The sequence below is a fragment of the Pinus tabuliformis genome, chromosome 8, assembly GCF_031772625.1.
Source record: "Pinus tabuliformis cultivar Carrire ecotype Pingquan chromosome 8, CPIR1, whole genome shotgun sequence".
Taxonomy (NCBI): domain Eukaryota; kingdom Viridiplantae; phylum Streptophyta; class Pinopsida; order Pinales; family Pinaceae; genus Pinus; species Pinus tabuliformis.
This window is the reverse complement of record NC_142294.1, coordinates 1,640,523,647-1,640,543,062: the sequence shown is the minus strand read 5'-3', so window position 1 is coordinate 1,640,543,062 and position 19,416 is coordinate 1,640,523,647. Positions and strand designations below refer to the sequence as shown.

General features: G+C 39.3%; 1 pseudogene; it reads left to right on the top strand.

Moving 5' to 3' along the window:
* Positions 1–15,085: 15,085 nt before the first annotated feature.
* On the top strand, positions 15,086–15,443 carry LOC149242439 (large ribosomal subunit protein eL33y pseudogene; annotated as a pseudogene).
* The last annotated feature ends 3,973 nt before the right edge of the window (positions 15,444–19,416 follow it).

The following is a 19,416-nucleotide window of genomic DNA, read 5'->3' as shown; positions in this document are numbered from 1 at the left end:
TTCGAAGGAGACTGGAGTCATCTTTTCGTCCTTTTCTCGACTCTTGAAACATGAAAAGGTCAAGTTTGGTTCCTGTGTCTTAAAAATTTATTCGGCCTCGATAACATCACCTGGTTAGATCTTGTGTGCGTTAGCTTGAGTAGGTTTCGTTTTCGTTTGCTATGGCAACTTTTCCAGGATTCACTAACCCAGGTTCCCCCTCTGATGGGAACCCAGGACAATTCCCTCCTCTTGGGAATGTTGGTGCCCCGTATATGGCGACGTTGTCCCTACCAGGGTTAACTGTCGGGTTGCCTGTGTGGTTGTTTTCAACCTCTTTGGTCTCTACCGTATCGGCTGTTAGTCCATCAGTCCCTCCACCTGAACAACATCATGTTGATCCTAAGGTGGATCTCTCCCCTTCGACGCCTACCTCTACGTCTTCCTCTTGTACTTCGCCTGGTGAAAGTCTCGATTCGCATAACCAGGTGGCTAAGAAGAAGAAGAGGAAGACCAAGAAGAAGAAGTCCCCTAAGGGAGAGCCTACACACATAGTTCCCCCCTCAAGTCCAGCTATCCACTCCAGTATACCTGAAGTCGGGTCTCCTTCTGCTCCTCCGCGGAAGGTCAAGTTTCCTTGTCGATTATGCAAGGAAGACCATCTCCTTCGTGATTGCCCTGGCATTCCCAGGGTATTAGAAGTTTGGTCCCACGATCCGGCCCGCCCTTCATCGTCCACTAATGATCATGGCGATGCTACCTCATCAGTTGGGAATGGTAAGGAGAAAGGGAAGTTTCGAATCCCCTGTCGACTTTGTGAAGGCAAACATCCCCTTCACCTTTGTCCACTCATGGATAAAGCCTCTGCTGTGTTGGAAAGTCTTGCTGCTCCTCCGAATCCATTCCCCGCTGGTTATCAGCGTCTTTCTACAGCTGTAGATCGCGCCCCTGTTCACAAAGAGATCGCCCCAGATTCTCCTATTGTCCAGGCCCCTCTTCCCGAACCTGGCTGTTCCCAGCCCGTTCCAGACCCGCCGTCGGTCGGAAAGGGTGTTGACTCGAGTTCGACTCCTCTCAAGCACTCTGTTTCGGAAGAGCAAAATTCTCATGTTCTTCTCGTCTCCTCAGATTCTCCTGAGCTTGATAAAGGTTCTCCTGAAACCTCTCCGGAGAATTTAGATTCGGTTCTCTCCGAGCAGGGGGGCAACCATATGGTTCCCCCACCAAGTAATTCGGTCATCTCCTTTGATTGGAGTCGTTTGACTACCCCTCCCCTTCCATCCCATGTGCCTTTCTGGGTCACCGCCTATGCTTGCAATAGGGCGCTGCCCGGCACTATGTTAGACGAAGGAGCATCGGTTAGTCTTATGCCCGTTACTACTTGGCGAGCTTTGGGTTCCCCATCGCTTGTACCTGTCGCACCGCATCTCACCGCGTTTGACGGAGGAACGAGTCAGCCATTAGGGATCCTTCCACAGTTTCCTATCACTTTGGGAGGCAAGACTGTCTATATCGACGTCTCGGTTACCCAAGGTTCTTTAGACTTCAGTCTTCTCCTTGGTCGTGACTTTGTGTATGCCATGGGAGCCCTTGTTTCTTCACTTTTCCGTGTGGTTTGCTTTCCACACGATGGAAGAATTGTGACGTTCGATCAATTATCGTTCGTTCGTCCACAAGCCCCTCCGGCGCACTCGTCCTTCCCTCCTGGCTTTCAGCCACAAGTTGCATTTTCCTCGCCGCAAATCAACTACGTGGCCACCCACCCCGTGCCCGTACCCAGTGATGACACCATCGTGCATAGTGTCCTGGGGGCATTAGGTCCTGATTTCCAAGATGTCGGCCTTCCCTCCGGAGCCACTTTCTTGGGGGCCTCCACTTCCCGTTCATTATGATGAAGTCTAGATGGAGCATAGTTCCTTTCCGGTGTCAAGCTCCTTAAAAAATGAAACCAGGTCTGATGGAGCATAGTTCACTTTCCTATGTCAAGCTCCCTAAAAAATGAAATTAGGTCTGATGGAGCATAGTTCACTTTCCTATGTCAAGCTCCTTAAAAAATGAAACCAGGTCTGATGGAGCATAGTTCACTTTCCTATGTCAAGCTCCCTAAAAAATGAAATTAGGTCTAGATGGAGCATAGTTCCTTTCCGGTGTCAAGCTCCTTAAAAAATGAAACCAGGTCTGGTGGAGCATAGTTCCTTTCCGGTGTCAAGCTCCTTAAAAAATGAAACCAGGTCTGTCCGAGCATAGTTCCTGATCTTGTGTCAAGCTCGTTAAAAAATGAAACAAGGGTTATGAGGATAGTTCTTTTGCTGTGTCAACCTCATTAAAAAATGAAACACCTCCCTTTCCAAATCGAGTCTTTCCTAGATCTCGAGAGTGAACCTTCATTCCATCCACTTTGTTGAAAGCAATGAAGCTTGGGGGGCATGTACCTCGTTTTGCGTCATTATGCTGGGGGCATGCGAACTTATAACAAGCATAGTTTTTCGTTTCAAGCTTGTGTAAACATGAAACCGAATCCAAGCAAAGTTCTTCACGGTTCAAGCTTGTGTAAAAATGAACCCATACCCGATTTACATCTCGCGATTGCCATTTTTATCTGCTGAATTTTGCTAGATGAGCCTTGGTTGTTTCATTCCATCGCCACCATCTCTTTGGCCGATCATATGCTCTCACTTGGTTCTTTATCCTTTCCTGAGGAACCGCAGCGATGAGTGGTTTTATTAGCCAGCCTCTTGACCATTACACGTTTTGAGCAGTTCCACCACTGCCGGAACCAGTTGCTACCTTTTATACCACTCGTTCCTCTAGGACGAGTCGCCTTTAAGCTCTTTTCTGACTCGTAAAATATGAAAAGATTGCCGAGTATTTTTCCCTTTTTGACTCGTTAAAGAGAATAAAAATGGAGGTCTTCTTTCAGCTCTTTCCCGACCGTTTAAAGATGAAAAGATTGCCGAGTCCCCCTCTCGACTCGTTAAAAGGAACGAGAGGCGGTCGCTTTTAAAGCTCTTTTTCCGACTGTTTAAACTAAAGAGATTGCCGGGTGTTTGTCGTTTCGCACTCGTTATTGGCTCCAAAACGACGTGCTTCTGACTGCTTTTTTACTTTTTCGGGTCGAAGAACACTATTTACGAAAATTATTCCTCGATCGTAATGGTCGGGCGGTTCTTTCGAGCATAGTTTTATACTTTTTCGGGCTCGAGAGACACAACTGTACGAAAAAGGACCCCCCCTGGAGTCTTCTTTTTTGCTGTCTTTTCAGGCTCTCTAAACAAGAAAAGAAGCCGAGTTTTTCCTTTGTCAGGCTCGTTAAACACTCAATGACATCGGATATTGTCAACATGACACACATCAAGCATATGTTACCCCCGTCAAGCTTGTCATCCAAAAATAATCGGGGTACCTGCCTGCAAAGGTGGGGAAAATGGAACTTTGATTAGAGTCGTCTCGGCAGTACGTCACTCTTGAACATGGCGCTCCGCTGTTTCGTGTCTGGGTGGGGTCATCTCATCTCGTTTTCACTAGCCTCCATGGGTTTGGGATATCCTATTTGACCTCTCATCTGTTCATTGCCGTCATCATCCTATCCGCTGCTCATTTGATGTCAAGTACTGCCAAATCCGTCACAGTGCCGTTATATGTTCAAGAGAAGTTGTCCTCTGCCACAATGCAACCTCGTTCGCTATCTCATCACAAATTATTATACCTCTGTCTCATGTCGATGATGTGGGAATCATCATGGCCCACCTTCGATCAAGGCCACTTCTCGTCGACTTCAACTCATTATCCGAGAAAGTGACTTAGAGACTCCTTCCAGGTGCCTTGGAGCCTGCATGCCTCAATGGCAGGTTCCTCGTGTTCGACGCAAGGTTTACATCATTGACCTACGATCGAATGATTCCGTGGGTGTTCGACACCAGCTCATTGATTCACACGCCACGGATTGTACCTATAGTACCTTGAGGGCCATTGTCATTATTGGTGGTACCTCTCGCGTCTGTTAATGGTTCTCATCATTGGCCGGTAATCAGACGATGTTCATGCATGTTCGACTCCAACCCCTGTATTCACATGTGTGGACTTGTACTCTGTTCGGGTCGAGATGGAGCGCAAGACCCTGGATCCTTGCTCACTGTGGTCCAGGTTGCGATTTTGTGGATAATGATTACATGACTCATTGATGGATGGCTGCGCCCATACCTGAGTCTTCATGGATGGCTCCGACCATACCTTGTCATTATTATGGTCTCTTTAGCTGGGTGGCTGCGTCCATACCATAGACCAGTCTCGCATGTCTTTTGGATGGCTGCGCCCATGCCTAGACTGCATGTATATGATTGTCAAAGATTTTTCGGTACTTCCTGGCGGTATTCCAGTTCGGCGTGTGTTGTAAAGCATTTCACCCCTCCCACTCTCTCGGTCTTCATGCTTTAGGGGGCATCTGTTACACAGTAATTTATCACTGCCTTCCTGTCAGTCACCCTGCTGTGTCCAGAAGTCACAATCACTAAGTGTTTGATCCCTGAACTGGCTTAAAAACCCATTTTTCCAAAGTTTTGTGCATCAGCGCGTCTGTTCCTAAAATAACCGCGATGACCAGCGCCTCACAGTGTATTTCGTGCGCTGCCATCGCGGAAGAACATCACTTTTCCGCGATGATGCACAGCGCGGCTTTCCCGTGTTCTTCCGCGCTGACATGACTTGTTCAGTTATTGTTATGTGCTGACAGCGCGGCAGTCTCCATATAATCCGCGCTGATCCAGTTTGGGCGAATTTGTTCAAACAACCAGCCTTCCAGATCTCTCCAGGCTTGGTTGTTAGCTTTGTGAATATCGACTCCCTTCTATGGCATGTCTGTTCGACCCTTTGCAACAACTCCCCTTGAAGATAAGCTCATCCTTCCACCTTTTTAGGAGACTCCTTCTCCTATATAAACTTCCACCATTACCATGAACAGCTAGTTAGAAACTAGTGGGAACTAGCTAGACTTAGCTTGGATTGTACAGAGCTTGTAGTGCTCAGATTGCTGCTATAGGTTTGGTGTGTTAGGAGTGGAAGTGATTCATTGCTTGGGGAAGTTTGTTTGTGACATTTGTGTGAGAGAGAGAGAGTTGTTTGTCTTGGGAGAACCATCCTCAAAGGTGAATGCTTGAGATACATGCTGACTGATCCCTCCTGAGAAGTTTATCGACGTCAGAACATTTGGTTGTACTCTTCTCTATTCTGATTAATAATAGATGACTGCTATTATTGTTCCATTCTCGTTTGTTTATGCAATGGATAAATGTGAATTATGTCTTTTCTGACTGACATATAGTTACTTTTACTAGATTTCACGCTTGCGTTTGCTTTCTCTTCGTGTGTGCAGGTGTCCGTTCGCGGGGATCGCGGAGGACTGTGACCAGCTGAAGCGAAGGAGCGAAGGAGACATCTCTTCGTCCAACGACAGCGCAGGAATCCAAGTAGGTGCTCTTTACTTCTTGTTTAATTGTAACTAGGAACATGCGTGGCAGCATTGTGTGATTGTTGCTAGACCCCTATTGGACTAGTAGGGATCGCCTCTATCCGTAGAGGGGATTTACCTCTCCAACAGCCTGTATAGAGGTGATCGTAGAGAAGTTGCCCTCAGAATTGCATTGAACACAAAAACTAAAACTCAAAGACTTGATTGGCATACTGAACAGCAAAGGTACATCTTGTTATTCCATTTCCCACTAACTGTTGTGCAATCTACACTGAAGACAGAGATCATATTTTCACCTAACGATTAAAAGTGCACTAACATGCCTGCAAGTTACAAAAGATGTTTTTTTTCGAAAAATCTAATTCCGACTCGGCAAAACTGGGCGCTTAAATGTAATTTCATGCTTATTTGGGAATGTATTTATTGTGGCGAGAGAGGTAGGCATTGATTAATTAGCAATTTTTGATATCATTGTCCAGTGGTTACAATTCTCTTTATAGGAGCATTCTTTATATTGCTCACAATTTTTTGATTATTATGATCAGCTGTTACAATGTTGCTCATAAAAGCACTTTCCAAATTGCCCTTTGGCAAAAGTTGCAATTGTATCCTATGTTATACTCTACTTACATCACAATTCTAGTCTCTTACATAGGCGTGGCTTCAAGTGCGATGAAGCCTAGATAAACCTGTGATGTGGCTTGAAATTCCTTGGTTGCTTGAGAATATCCCTACAAAAGTGCAAGGTTGTTCGACGAGTATAGAGACAACATGCAATGACTTTCCAAATGGATTGCCACCAAAGAGGAAGACTGCACATGAGATGGACTTGATTCTAGGTGTGACATTGCCAAATCAAGCACTGCACAAGATGAGTACATTGAAAAGCATGGAATTATATCAGCAAGTTGGTGAGTTGTTGTCAAAGGGCTTTAATGGAGAGATTGTGAGCCTGAGCACGTTATCAGGTCTGATGACATCGAAGAAAGATGGGCAGTGTAAGATGTGTACAACTTTAAAGCATTGAATAAAACAACAATCAAGTATAAGTTTCCAACGAGAATGGACAATCTAATGGATAATTTGAGTGGTATGAGATACTTTGCAAAGAGACTTGAAGAGTGAATATCACCAAATCAAGATCAACGAGGGCAACGAGTGGAATTATGCATTCTAGACCAAAGGCAATTTGTACGAGTGACTAGTTTTGTCGTTTGAATTGACCAACACCACACTGTCATGTGATTAGGCACTAGTAAGTTTGTAGTTCTTTATTTAGATGATATTTTGATTTTCAACAACTACACAGTGGAACAGCATTTGACATTGGTGTATGAAGAGCGAAGAAAGGATAAGTTGTGCATCAACTTGAAGTGTTAGTGCCTACAGGTGTAGGACTTCTAACGAAATGCATGTTATTAATAGCTTCATCGGAACTGTTAGCATCATTCAAACGACGACTTTAGGAGGGATTATTTTACAAAAATAGGAAAGAAACAACCAAAAGAATCTTGGAAATCTGAATGATAGGAGTGCAACCAGAACAATCTTTTAAATCTGAAAAGCTTACATATAACAGCCTTGATGCTGACCGTGCTAAAATAAAAACGCTCACACAAAAAGGCTTGGAGAGTTCTGATGTCTATATCAATGGAAATAGATGCCTATATCATCAAACGAAGAAAATTAAACGATTTTACTTTGGCAAACCGCTTGAAGGACCTGCTAAAAAGCCTGTTTTTCTTTGATGCTGCAAGTAGGTCTCGTGTTATGGAGGCCGGCCTTTGGTACTAAGCCATTTTAGGAGAGCATGGGAGAAAGGATTTGACCTTTGTTCAAAATCTCTCCAGTATAGGCATAGGCATATCATCATTTTGAAAATTGCTGGAAAGAAGGCAGAAATTTGAAAACCAATTCGCAGAGTAATTTGATGATTTTCACAGAACAGAGGATACATTAAATATTTTTATTATAATCTTGTTTACGTGTTTTTCAGTTTTAGCTAATTATATTTGACTGAAAAAATGCAGAATATTTTCTAATTTCAACAATTCCATTTCGTGATTGGTTTATTTGAACTAAAATCATGGGTAACATAGTTGTAATCAAGATCAACGAGGGCAACGAGTGGAACTATGCATTTTAGACCAAAGGCAATTTGTACGAGGGACTAGTTTTGTCGTTTGAATTGACCAACACCACGCTGTCATGTGATTAGGCACTAGTAAGTTTGTAGTTCTTTATTTAGATGACATTTTGATTTTCAACAACTACACAGTGGAACAACATTTGACATTGGTGTATGAAGAGCGAAGAAAGGATAAGTTGTGCATCAACATGAAGTGTCAGGAGTTAGTTTACCTTGGTTTCATGGTGCCCAAGGATTGATTGTGCATGGATCCAAAGAAAGTGAAGGCAATATCAGAATGACCTACACCTGTAGCATTATAGAAGCTAAGAGTTTACATTATAGCAAATGTTTATAGGAAGTTCAATGACAATGACAAAATGTATGAAGGCGCAAGGATTCCCATCGAGCTCATAGGCACAACAAAGCTTTGATAGGTTAAGAAAAATATTACAAGGAATTTGTGTAAGCATTACCCCATTTCAGCAAGATTTTGTAGGAGGATTATGATGCAAGCACGATAGTTGTTGGCACGGTATTAAGGCAAGAAGGGCAACCAATAGCATTGTTGAATGAACCTGAATGAAGTGCAACACAACTATTCAACTTATGATATTGAATTTTACCCTAATTTGCAAGCACTAAAGAATTATAGGCAATATTTATTGCTGTGAGAGTTCATACTGACTGTTCTACTCTGTTTGGATATTCGTATTATTATTTTTCACAGTTTTGATTTATGGGGAAGTTCTATGTCCAGCTTTGAAACAAACAATCTGTATCCATGGGCTGTTATATAATAGAGTCTTCCCAAATTTTGTAAGGTATTTGATGGAATTGTCTCATTGACTCATTTGCCCCGGCACCGTCTATATAAACATATTTACATGGTCCAATTTGAAGTCAAGATAGGCAACCATTTTGACATTCCACGACACTGTCCATGAGAAAATATCTTAATGGTTTTCACCCAATATTGAACTGTGTGTTAGTTTGTCAAAACAACTTGGCCAAGATTTCTAAAGCCACACATGTTTAGGGAGAAGTAAATAGTTTGCCATGTACACTATGGTATCACTAGAGGCCTACAAGCACGCTGCTGCAACGAATGGAAATATCTAACAGGGCGGTGTTCTATTCCCCCCACCTGAAGGCCCTTACTCTGCATATTTAGTTTTTCAGCAAAATTGCGGGAAGGCGACGAGGAGCAGGGTGCGTGCTGTTGGGGCTGCTACTGTAACGAGTTGCGAGAATTGCCTTTCCCGCAAGATAAATGCTTGGAAACTGTCTACAAGACGCATAATGGACAAAATTCCTCTACGCACATGGATAGAATGTATTTTATTCCAGTTCTAGGCCAACCCATCTCCTCCAATCGGTACTACGTTGTTCGAGCTGAACACAAGTACAAAGGGCGAGCATTTCTACTATTTATCAGACTGTTTTCCGCTATAAAACCCTGCAGTATTGTTCTAATCGCAATTAAAAACAAGCCGAGGGATACTTGAACGAGCGAGCTGAAGAGTACCTGGGTGGCGAGCTGCAGAGCGGAATAGCAGAGCGGGAAGCACCGGGTCGAAGAGTAATGTGAGTGAGCAGCGCGCGGGTGACCATTTCCTCCTCAATTCGAATTGGAACCGGCAATAATACTCCGCGGCTGCAATTCCAGCTCATCCCCGATTGGTCAGGGGATGTCAGGCGCTCCAACTGCATTCGGATTTTTTGTCAGGGAATGGCAGGGAATGTCAGGACTGCTAGGGGAGGGTGGCGGAGAAAGAGGATGCCGAAGCTAGGGGATGGTGGCGGAGGGTGGAGACATTGCCGGTGGCCGGAGCTGGACGATTTTCCGGCCGCTGACGAAAAACGGGTCATTCTACAGCCTAGGTAGACTACTCCTTTTGTTAATTCGGTAGCCTGATCATTATGATGCATGTGGAATCAGTTTCTTATACTTTTTATATAATTTTGGTTACTCTTAAAACATAACATATTTTAAATTTTGATTTTGGTATATCGAATTGTGTGTTGTTAATTTGAGAGTTTCTTTAATTTTTTTAAAGAAGGGTTTCCTCAAAGTCAATATGTCATGGATTAAGTTTGTTTTTATTAGGGTAGTTAACAAAAAATAAAATGTTGACTTATCAATTATATTAATTTATTTAATACTTAGTTTTTGTGTTAAAGTTTGGTTTATAACAATGTAAACTTTGAAACGGGAACTGATACTGTTACCCGTTTCGTAGAGATAACAAAAAAGTGACCTAATTTTGAAAAGGGGTGATGCAGAACGAACATGTTTTTTTTAGAGCATAGTTTTTGGAAGGAATGTCATGGGAAGGATAGTTTTATGTACATTACGTTTTAGAATGGTAGTGATTTTCATGCTGATTTTAAAAAGTGAGTATTCTGCATCACCCCCTTTTTTTAAAAGACCTGTTTTTTGGCTTTAAATTTTCTAATGTATAAAATGTAATTAATTATTTCGTAAATTTGATCATTTTTGAAGTGGTCATTTTCTTCACATTTTCTTGTTTTTTATTTTAATTTTAACCTTTTTTTTGTGAGGTTTTTATTGTTTTGCATTTTTAAATTAGGAGGTCGATATTTAGAATTTTCGATATTGTACATATTTATACATCCTTAATTAATTTTTCAATCCACATGGAATAATTGTTTCTAAAAAACAATATTTTTTAACAATGGACATAAAAATAACCATTTTTAACATAAATATAACTAAAAAACTACACGTTTTGATAATTTTTTGCTAGAATTGACATGTCAAAATCACAACTTTTATACGAAAATTTTAACTAAAAATGGTTAAATAATAGTTTTTTTTTTATGAATTTCATGTCAAAAAAATAATAATAATCACTTTTTTTTTTAAATAATGATTAACTTAAAAATTAATGTGAAAATCACATCTTAGAAATATTGAACGCATAACAACCTTAATTGAGTGTTTATTCTTCTCCTAAAATGTCAAAGTCAAAACATTGCAAAGCTTTATTTCCAGGCATAACTTAAATTTAATCAACAATGTCACGTAATCCAAACTCTTCATCCTCTAAGGTTTCATCATTGTCTTCTTCCACAATATTTTCTGCTTCCTTTTGCTCATTTTCCTCTTCTAATGGATCTTTGATGTCTGCAAATCTCCCAATGTATGTCTTTCCAAACATTCCATGTAATGGTGGGTGGGGTTCTTTTGCCTTTTTTGCCACACGTGATTCACTAAAGTCCCCTTTCTTCAACCCAATTTCTTGCAATGCATCTGGAAGAAATTGAAAAGCATTAATTCTTTGCTGAATGAAAGGCTGAAATGTTTAGAAATTTTCTTGAATAACTATTTCAAATACCATTTATGAAAAGATGGTAATGCAAGCACATAGAACCAATAAATAAGATTTCAAAGATGCAAGAGAATGTTATTGCCTAGTGGACAAATCTCTAGTCTCTCTACAAACAAGCTACACCAAAACCATAAAAAAACTAAGCAAGTTATTAAACCTTCCTAATTTTAGTTTATTAGGCATAGGTCACTATGTGTTTAAGTATGGGGGTTTACGCAGTGCATTATATTAGATATCATTTTCGGGATTCAACTGCGTTAAGTAAGTCATTCACGTATGACCATTTCCATGAGAGGTAGTCGTAACTCACTAATTTCTCATGATTTTTGAATAGTTCACTTAGCACTCATTGCATCGGGTGATGCTCACAGGGGTGAAGAAGTGGGATTGAAACTAGTCAAATGAATCACATAGCATCAATCATCACTTCCGGGGCTTGCACCCGGTAACCAGGACTTTCCAGGAGGTCACCCATCCCAGAACTCCTCTGGCTCAAGCGCACTTAACTGTGGAGTTTTCCCCACAATCAAGCCCACTTAGCTTGCTACCCCATTTGCAAAACCTTAGCAAGTATTGTGCCTCATGAACCATTCAAGTAGAGATCCCTTGACTCTTTTTGAATTTAAGTATGGGGGTTTACGCAGTGCATTATATTAGATATCATTTTTGGGATTCAACTGCGTTAAGTAAGTCATTCACGTATGACCATTTCCATGAGAGGTAGTCATAACTGACTAATTTCTCATGATTTTTGAATAGTTCACTTAGCACTCATTGCATCGGGTGATGCTCACAGGGGTGAAGAAGTGGGATTGAAACTAGTGAAATGAATCACATAGCATCAATAATCACTTCCGGGGCTTGCACCCGGTAACCAGGACTTCCCAGGAGGTCACCCATCCCAGAACTCCTCTGGCTCAAGCGCGCTTAACTGTGGAGTTTTCCCCACAATCAAGCCCACTTAGCTTGCTACCCCATTTGCAAAACCTTAGCAAGTATTGTGCCTCATGAACCATTCAAGTAGAGATCCCTTGACTCTTTTTGAATTTAAGTATGGGGGTTTATGCAGTGCATTATATTAGATATCATTTTTGGGATTCAACTGCGTTAAGTAAGTCATTCACGTATGACCATATCCATGAGAGGTAGTCGTAACTGACTAATTTCTCATGATTTTTGAATAGTTCACTTAGCACTCATTGCATCGGGTGATGCTCACAGGGGTGAAGAAGTGGGATTGAAACTAGTGAAATGAATCACATAGCATCAATCATCACTTCCGGGGCTTGCACCCGGTAACCAGGACTTCCCAGGAGGTCACCCATCCCAGAACTCCTCTGGCTCAAGCGCGCTTAACTGTGGAGTTTTCCCCACAATCAAGCCCACTTAGCTTGCTACCCCATTTGCAAAACCTTAGCAAGTATTGTGCCTCATGAACCATTCAAGTAGAGATCCCTTGACTCTTTTTGAATTTAAGTATGGGGGTTTATGCAGTGCATTATATTAGATATCTTTTTTGGGATTCAACTGCATTAAGTAAGTCATTCACGTATGACCATTTCCATGAGAGGTAGTCGTAACTGACTAATTTCTCATGATTTTTGAATAGTTCACTTAGCACTCATTGCATCGGGTGATGCTCACAGGGGTGAAGAAGTGGGATTGAAACTAGTGAAATGAATCACATAACATCAATCATCACTTCCAAGGCTTGCACCCGGTAACCAGGACTTCCCAGGAGGTCACCCATCCCAAAACTCCTCTGGCTCAAGCGCACTTAACTGTGGAGTTTTCCCCACAATCAAGCCCACTTAGCTTGCTACCCCATTTGCAAAACCTTATCAAGTATTGTGCCTCACGAACCATTCAAGTAGAGATCCCTTGACTCTTTTTGAATTTAAGTATGGGGGTTTACGCAATGCATTATATTAGATATCATTTTTGGGATTCAACTGCGTTAAGTAAGTCATTCACGTTAAATATCATAGTCTAAAAATAAAATAAGTAATTTGCACCTCAAACTTACATTGAAAAGAAACATTAATACAAATGATCCAATTTCAATTCAGAACAATAGTTTATTATGAGGAAAACAAAAATAAAAAACTCTTCTAATTCTAATTGAAACAAGGAGAAAATTTCAATATAAAAAACTCATCACCCATATCTAGATACATTATCACCGCATCTCTTTGACTACAAATCAAGCACTGGAGAAAATTTTTAATATAAAAACCTGAGCATCCATATATAGATACATCAACACCAAATCTTTTTGAGTAAAAATCAAGCACTCCTCTTTGTACATTAAAAAGGAGGGATGAATCAATCTATCTTGGTTTATGAGGAGCAATGAAATAATTTTTTTTATAATCTTCTAGTTTAGATCAACTAAATAAAAAGGTGTAATAACTAATCATTTAGTTTGGGTTGTTGTTTCTAAAAGGGTATGGCCCAAAGCTTAATTATGTCCAATATCACTTCATAATCTAATGATATGTAAGAAAGATTTCTTCCACTTGAATTAATAAGACACTAGAAACCTCACATACTCAAAACAAACCTATTGAAAACCAATTTGATTCAATAGACCTAATCAAAACAAACATACAAGAGAATGTAAAAATGAACATTTGAGTATACTGAAATCTTGAAATTTGTGATCCTAATTCATAATTCTTTATTTATTTCTATCTCATCATACATTAATTATTTTAGCAAAAGAAAAAGACACCTACATTTCTATCTTGTTCGGAGTTCATTATTTTGGAAAAAAGAAAGAAACCTATGTGTTCATCTAGAACTTGGAGAAGAGGTAAACTGTGTTAGATTGTCTCTTTTTCTTTCACAATACACACCAATAACCACTCTTTTTTGCTTGCCAAGATTATTTAGCATCAAAAAATATGTGACAATGGAAGATTGGCAAATATTGTGTCATACACAATGATTGGAAAATATTGTATCATACCCAATGAAAAACAAGATGGGAAGAAAACAAATAGATGTGGCAGATCCATGGGTGAAAAAGAAAAGTCATAAATACTAAACATATTGCAGATTTTTATAATTGCTTGCAAACCTGGCATAGATGCCTAATGCATGCATCATGAATAAGAGATTTGGATAGGTTATAATTCTGAGGAGAGGAGATAGATCACATATCAAACCAAATTTGATATGAAACCTTATTGGTTAACCTTAGTCTGGTTTTTGTTGAGAAGGAATACCATGAAGATTGTTAGAAATAATCAAACAATGTAATCTAATCAACGTTTATGGATTGATTATTCATTTATATCTTAGTCAGTTAATTATTCAAAAAAACAAAAGAAATAAAGAAAGACGTTTATGGATTGATTATTCATTTATATCTTAGTCGGAGTTAATTATTCCAAAAAAACAAAAGAAAAAAAGAAAGAGGGACCTACATTTTCATTGAGAAGAAACTGCTGAGTTGGATTCTTCACTTTTTCTTCTGCCATATTTGATACATGCACCCACGCATTAGTAACTATTTTGTTTGTTCCATGCATTTTAACATTGGCTGTGCCAGGGCGAGGTGGAGGAAGAGGAGCAGCAGCAACTGGAATAAGAGTTTGTGCAACAGTCCATCTGTTCACCTTATTACATAAAAATAGATGAATATTCACCCTAAGTAATAAATTTTATTACATGAAACTCCTTTAACGTTTTCTTCCTCAATAACTTCTTTAGAAACATCTTTTAAACTTGTACATTAATTTCTCTTTAAAACATATTTTCATGTACAATTAGTCATATAAACCTACCAATTGGTTTAAAACTTATATCTCCATTCCATTTACTCTTTGCAATTCTCTTTCGCAGATAACGAACACTTCATTCTTATATTCACTATACGATGTTGGACTTGACTTACATTATTCAATTTTCAACCTTTATAATCGCTCAAAATTATCCTATTTAATTTGATAAAGAAAGATTTTGATATCCATCTACAAAACATTATGTTGCATGCCTATAAAAAAGCTCAACGACATACATCAACCTCTATTATTTATTAAATCATAGTGTGCCTATCAAAATGTAATATTATTGCCTACCCCTTGTTCAAGGGAAAGTGCTGATATTGATAAGTAAAACTCAATTCACATCACATTGCGAGATAGATGTTCCAAGCCGTTTTGATCAACATGGTGAAGGGACGCCAAGGAGAGCGTATCAGGTTGTATGTTCGAGGGATCATCCTCTGCTACAAAAGGTCAAAATCAAACCAGTGCCCAAATACTTCTCTGATTCAAATTGAAAGAGTCAATACACTATAGGAAGTGGATTGGTATTGGTATCTCGGCAAATGCCCTATATTTACAAGGCAAAAACCAAGAAGGGGGGAACTAATTACAGGTGTATTTGGGGCAAAGTAACAAGGCCGCATGGTAACAGTGGTGTTGTTAGGGCAAAATTTAGAACAAATTTGCCACCAAAGTCCATGGGAGGTAGAGTGAGAGTATTTATGTACCCTAGCAGCATATGAGGTGGTGGGGCGATTCTCAGAATCGACCCGCCACCGCCCCGCCACAGGTGGTGGTGGTGGCGGCACCGGTGGCGGGGCGATTCACTAGCTGACGATTCTCAGAATCGCCTCAGTTCATTAAAATGGATCAAAAATGAAATTTTCAAACAGCGGCAAACTGAAAATTAGGGCACTCTCACAGGAATATGGCGAAAACATCCTAGATCGAAGCAATCTATTTTAAATCAGACTGTGAATACAGATTAACATATGAATAGACAAGCCCACTGTAAACCCTTGGCATATGCTAACTTCAAGCCCTTCTAGATAATAAAATATATTCTCTTAATTTCCTAGAGAAAAGGGCGCAAGATTTCCAGAGGTTTCAAAAATCAAAAATTTTGAAAAAGACTGTGCATCACAACAATACAGCAAATTAAATATTACCCGGCCATCATCCTGGTGATAAAATCTTCATAGCAGATGTTTCCGTTTAACTTACCAATAACTCATTATATTTTAAACCTCTTAGGTTTATTTTCATTTTAAATTTTTCATTTAGAAATATCGAACTATTCTTATGCTTCATTTTCAAACTGAGATATTAATAACAAACCTCTTCTGATTATTTAAATTTCTCATTCAGACGTATTGAACTATATTTAATTCGTTTCTTATACTTCATTTTTAACCTAGGATTGAAAATTTTAAATATAAAGTATTGTTATTTAAAACAGGAATTTCTTTTACACTCATCCAAATGAAGCTGTCATTAAAATGACAGGCACAAAAAATAAATAACCGTCACCTATTTCAGCTTCACGTGAGTTTCATTTGATTTTTCATGAAATATATATTTTTTTAAACACAACATTACTTGATTCCTTTAAGTTTTAATCAATGTATGATCTTAAATGGGTTCTCTTAGCCTTGTTTCTCTGCTTTTTGCAGCTTTTGGTGTCAAACCTTCTACTCGAATTGTGTTTACATTACTACATTCAGTGGGGATGTTTCTGATTTTCTTGTACCCTTAAGGCAGCTGAAGGTCACAGAAGTTGGTGTCGTCGCAATTTCCTGCGTTTGTCTGGAATTTTTATAGTATGTGACCAGCTCCAGAAGTTAAGTGTACACACATTGTAAAGACACTTTTCACCTTGGTTCTTTCCGCTATAGAGAAGCTCCTTAATATTGCATCAGCATAATGGAAATGTTGATGCAGACTCAGTTTTGGATTGCTATCCCAGCAATTGCTTTGCTGGCCAAATTGATATTGCTGCAACCTGCTTATTTGCTTGTCCTGCAATATGGCCGTCAGAAGTTATGCAGCTCGCAAACAGGAATGCTTAATCTTAGGTAATAGGACAGGTTCTTGGTTTGTCTAAGCTGAATGCACATCAATTTGTATATATAGCACTGGTCCACGACAAAGCTTTCCTGTCTATGTTAAAAGCACCATGAAAGATGTATTTCCTGGTCAAAGCCACAAAGGTGGCAGGCCAACTATTACACATATTAGTAGTCATTAATGTAGAACGAGGTCCTCAAGAAGGGATATTGTCAATAATATGGCATTTTTCATTGAGCAATGTAATCCAACTAGTGCATTATTTCACCGATAAGATTCCTTGGCTTTCAACTTAAGCAGAGGCAATTTGTACAATAAAGTTCTTAACAATGCTTCTAGTTTTCTTCAAAAGTGTCTCATGAGAATTGATCGTGAGGTGGAATCTTTTAGAAGACGAATGCCAAATCAGATTAAGTTCACTCTCTACTGCAGTGCTGCGAAGGGGGGAACTAATTACAGGTGTATTTGGGGCAAAGTAACAAGGCCGCATGGTAACAGTGGTGTTGTTAGGGCAAAATTTAGAACAAATTTGCCACCAAAGTCCATGGGAGGTAGAGTGAGAGTATTTATGTACCCCAGCAGCATATGAGGTGGTGGGGCGATTCTCAGAATCGACCCGCCACCGCCCCGCCACCGGTGGTGGTGGCGGCACCGGTGGCGGGGCGGTGGCGGGTCGATTCTGAGAATCGCCCCACTAGCCGGCGATTCTCAGAATCGCCTCAGTTCATTAAAATGGATCAAAAATGAAATTTTCAAACAGCGGCAAACTGAAAATTAGGGCACTCTCACAGGAATATGGCGAAAACATCCTAGATCGAAGCAATCTATTTTAAATCAGACTGTGAATACAGATTAACATATGAATAGACAAGCCCACTGTAAACCCTTGGCATATGCTAACTTCAAGCCCTTCTAGATAATAAAATATATTCTCTTAATTTCCTAGAGAAAAGGGTACAAGATTTCCAGAGGTTTCAAAAATCAAAAATTTTGAAAAAGACTGTGCATCACGACAATACAACAAATTAAATATTACCCGGCCATCATCCTGGTGATAAAATCTTCATAGCAAATGTTTCCGTTTAACTTACCAATAACTCATTATATTTTAAACCTCTTAGGTTTATTTTCATTTTAAATTTTTCATTTAGAAATATCGAACTATTCTTATGCTTCATTTTCAAACTGAGATATTAATAACAAACCTCTTCTGATTATTTAAATTTCTCATTCAGACGTATTGAACTATATTTAATTCGTTTCTTATACTTCATTTTTAACCTAGGATTGAAAATTTTAAATATAAAATATTGTTATTTAAAACAGGAATTTCTTTTACACTCATCCAAATGAAGCTGTCATTAAAATGACAGGCAACCTCTTTCAAAGTTTTCTTTGCAAGGCATAAATCATGACGTGGGAATTGTGTAATTTCCAAGGCCACCTTCTCCAAAGTGTTACAATAAACAAATTTGCTGGAATCTTGAGGTTTGATTATGACATAATTTTATAATATAAATCTTTCAAGAGATAAGGTCAAATAGTGGTAATGGATTGTTGTCTTCTTTTTTACCATCCACCGAGGTTTGATTATGAGATTATGACAATTTAATTATGCAATTTGATTATCTATTTTGATTCTTTAGAGTAGTAGGTAGTAGATTAATACAATGAACTTGGAATACTTGATATAAATAAATTACAATATAAATATTCTTTTAATAATGGTTATTATAAATGATATAAAAATAATATCCATGTTCTCACTCTTGCCACGTGAACTTGTTTATCTTATAAAAAAATTTCATATATTTATATTACAAGTGTCCCACGATTTCTATCGAACCGGAATTGCTTGGAGAATACCGAGCCTGTAGCAGTAACATAGGCGATAAATAAAGGCGGTGGAGGAGAGAAAGACAACCAGACCCAGATCCGTTTTGGGTAATAGAAGTCATGAAAACAGGCTTTGTGGGATCCGGTAACGCCACAGAGTAAGATAGCAGCGTCAAAGTGACTGTAGGCATTGGTGGATAAAGTGAAGCGGTATTGATGAGGCCTCACATTGTCCACCGATGCCTCAGCCACTTTGACGTTCTCATCTGATTTTATGACTGCCTCACTTCCTCCGCCAATGCCGGAGGCGCTGTCATCTGTTTTTGCAGCATTACCGGATCCTACAAACCCTGTTTTCATGGGTTAAAATTATACATCTGTTTCCATATGTATAACGTGTCTCAGGTGGCGATTTTTTTTTTTTTTGAAGAATGTCCCGAGTTGATCTTCTCTAATTTATCAATGAGGTACGTGTTTTATATCCCTCAGGTATTTTCAAGACCAATATATAAGCCGACACATATTCTCGGTGATTTTTTTGTCTTAAAATATATTAAGTGTCCCCATGGGGTTACATGGACTTTCAATGTAAGTTGTAACTAAAATTCACTATCCCTGTCTAATAATATTAGACATTAGACATTAGTTGGAGGTAACATTGATAAAATTATGAGCTCAAGATTTAAGTTACTATGGTGAAGATAATATAGAAAGTTCGGGCTTTCATATGGTCCTGTTATTTTAGTTCATTATCATTCAAACAAGGGGCCGTTAAGTTTGGTGTTATCTGTGTCTAAGACATTTAGATGAACA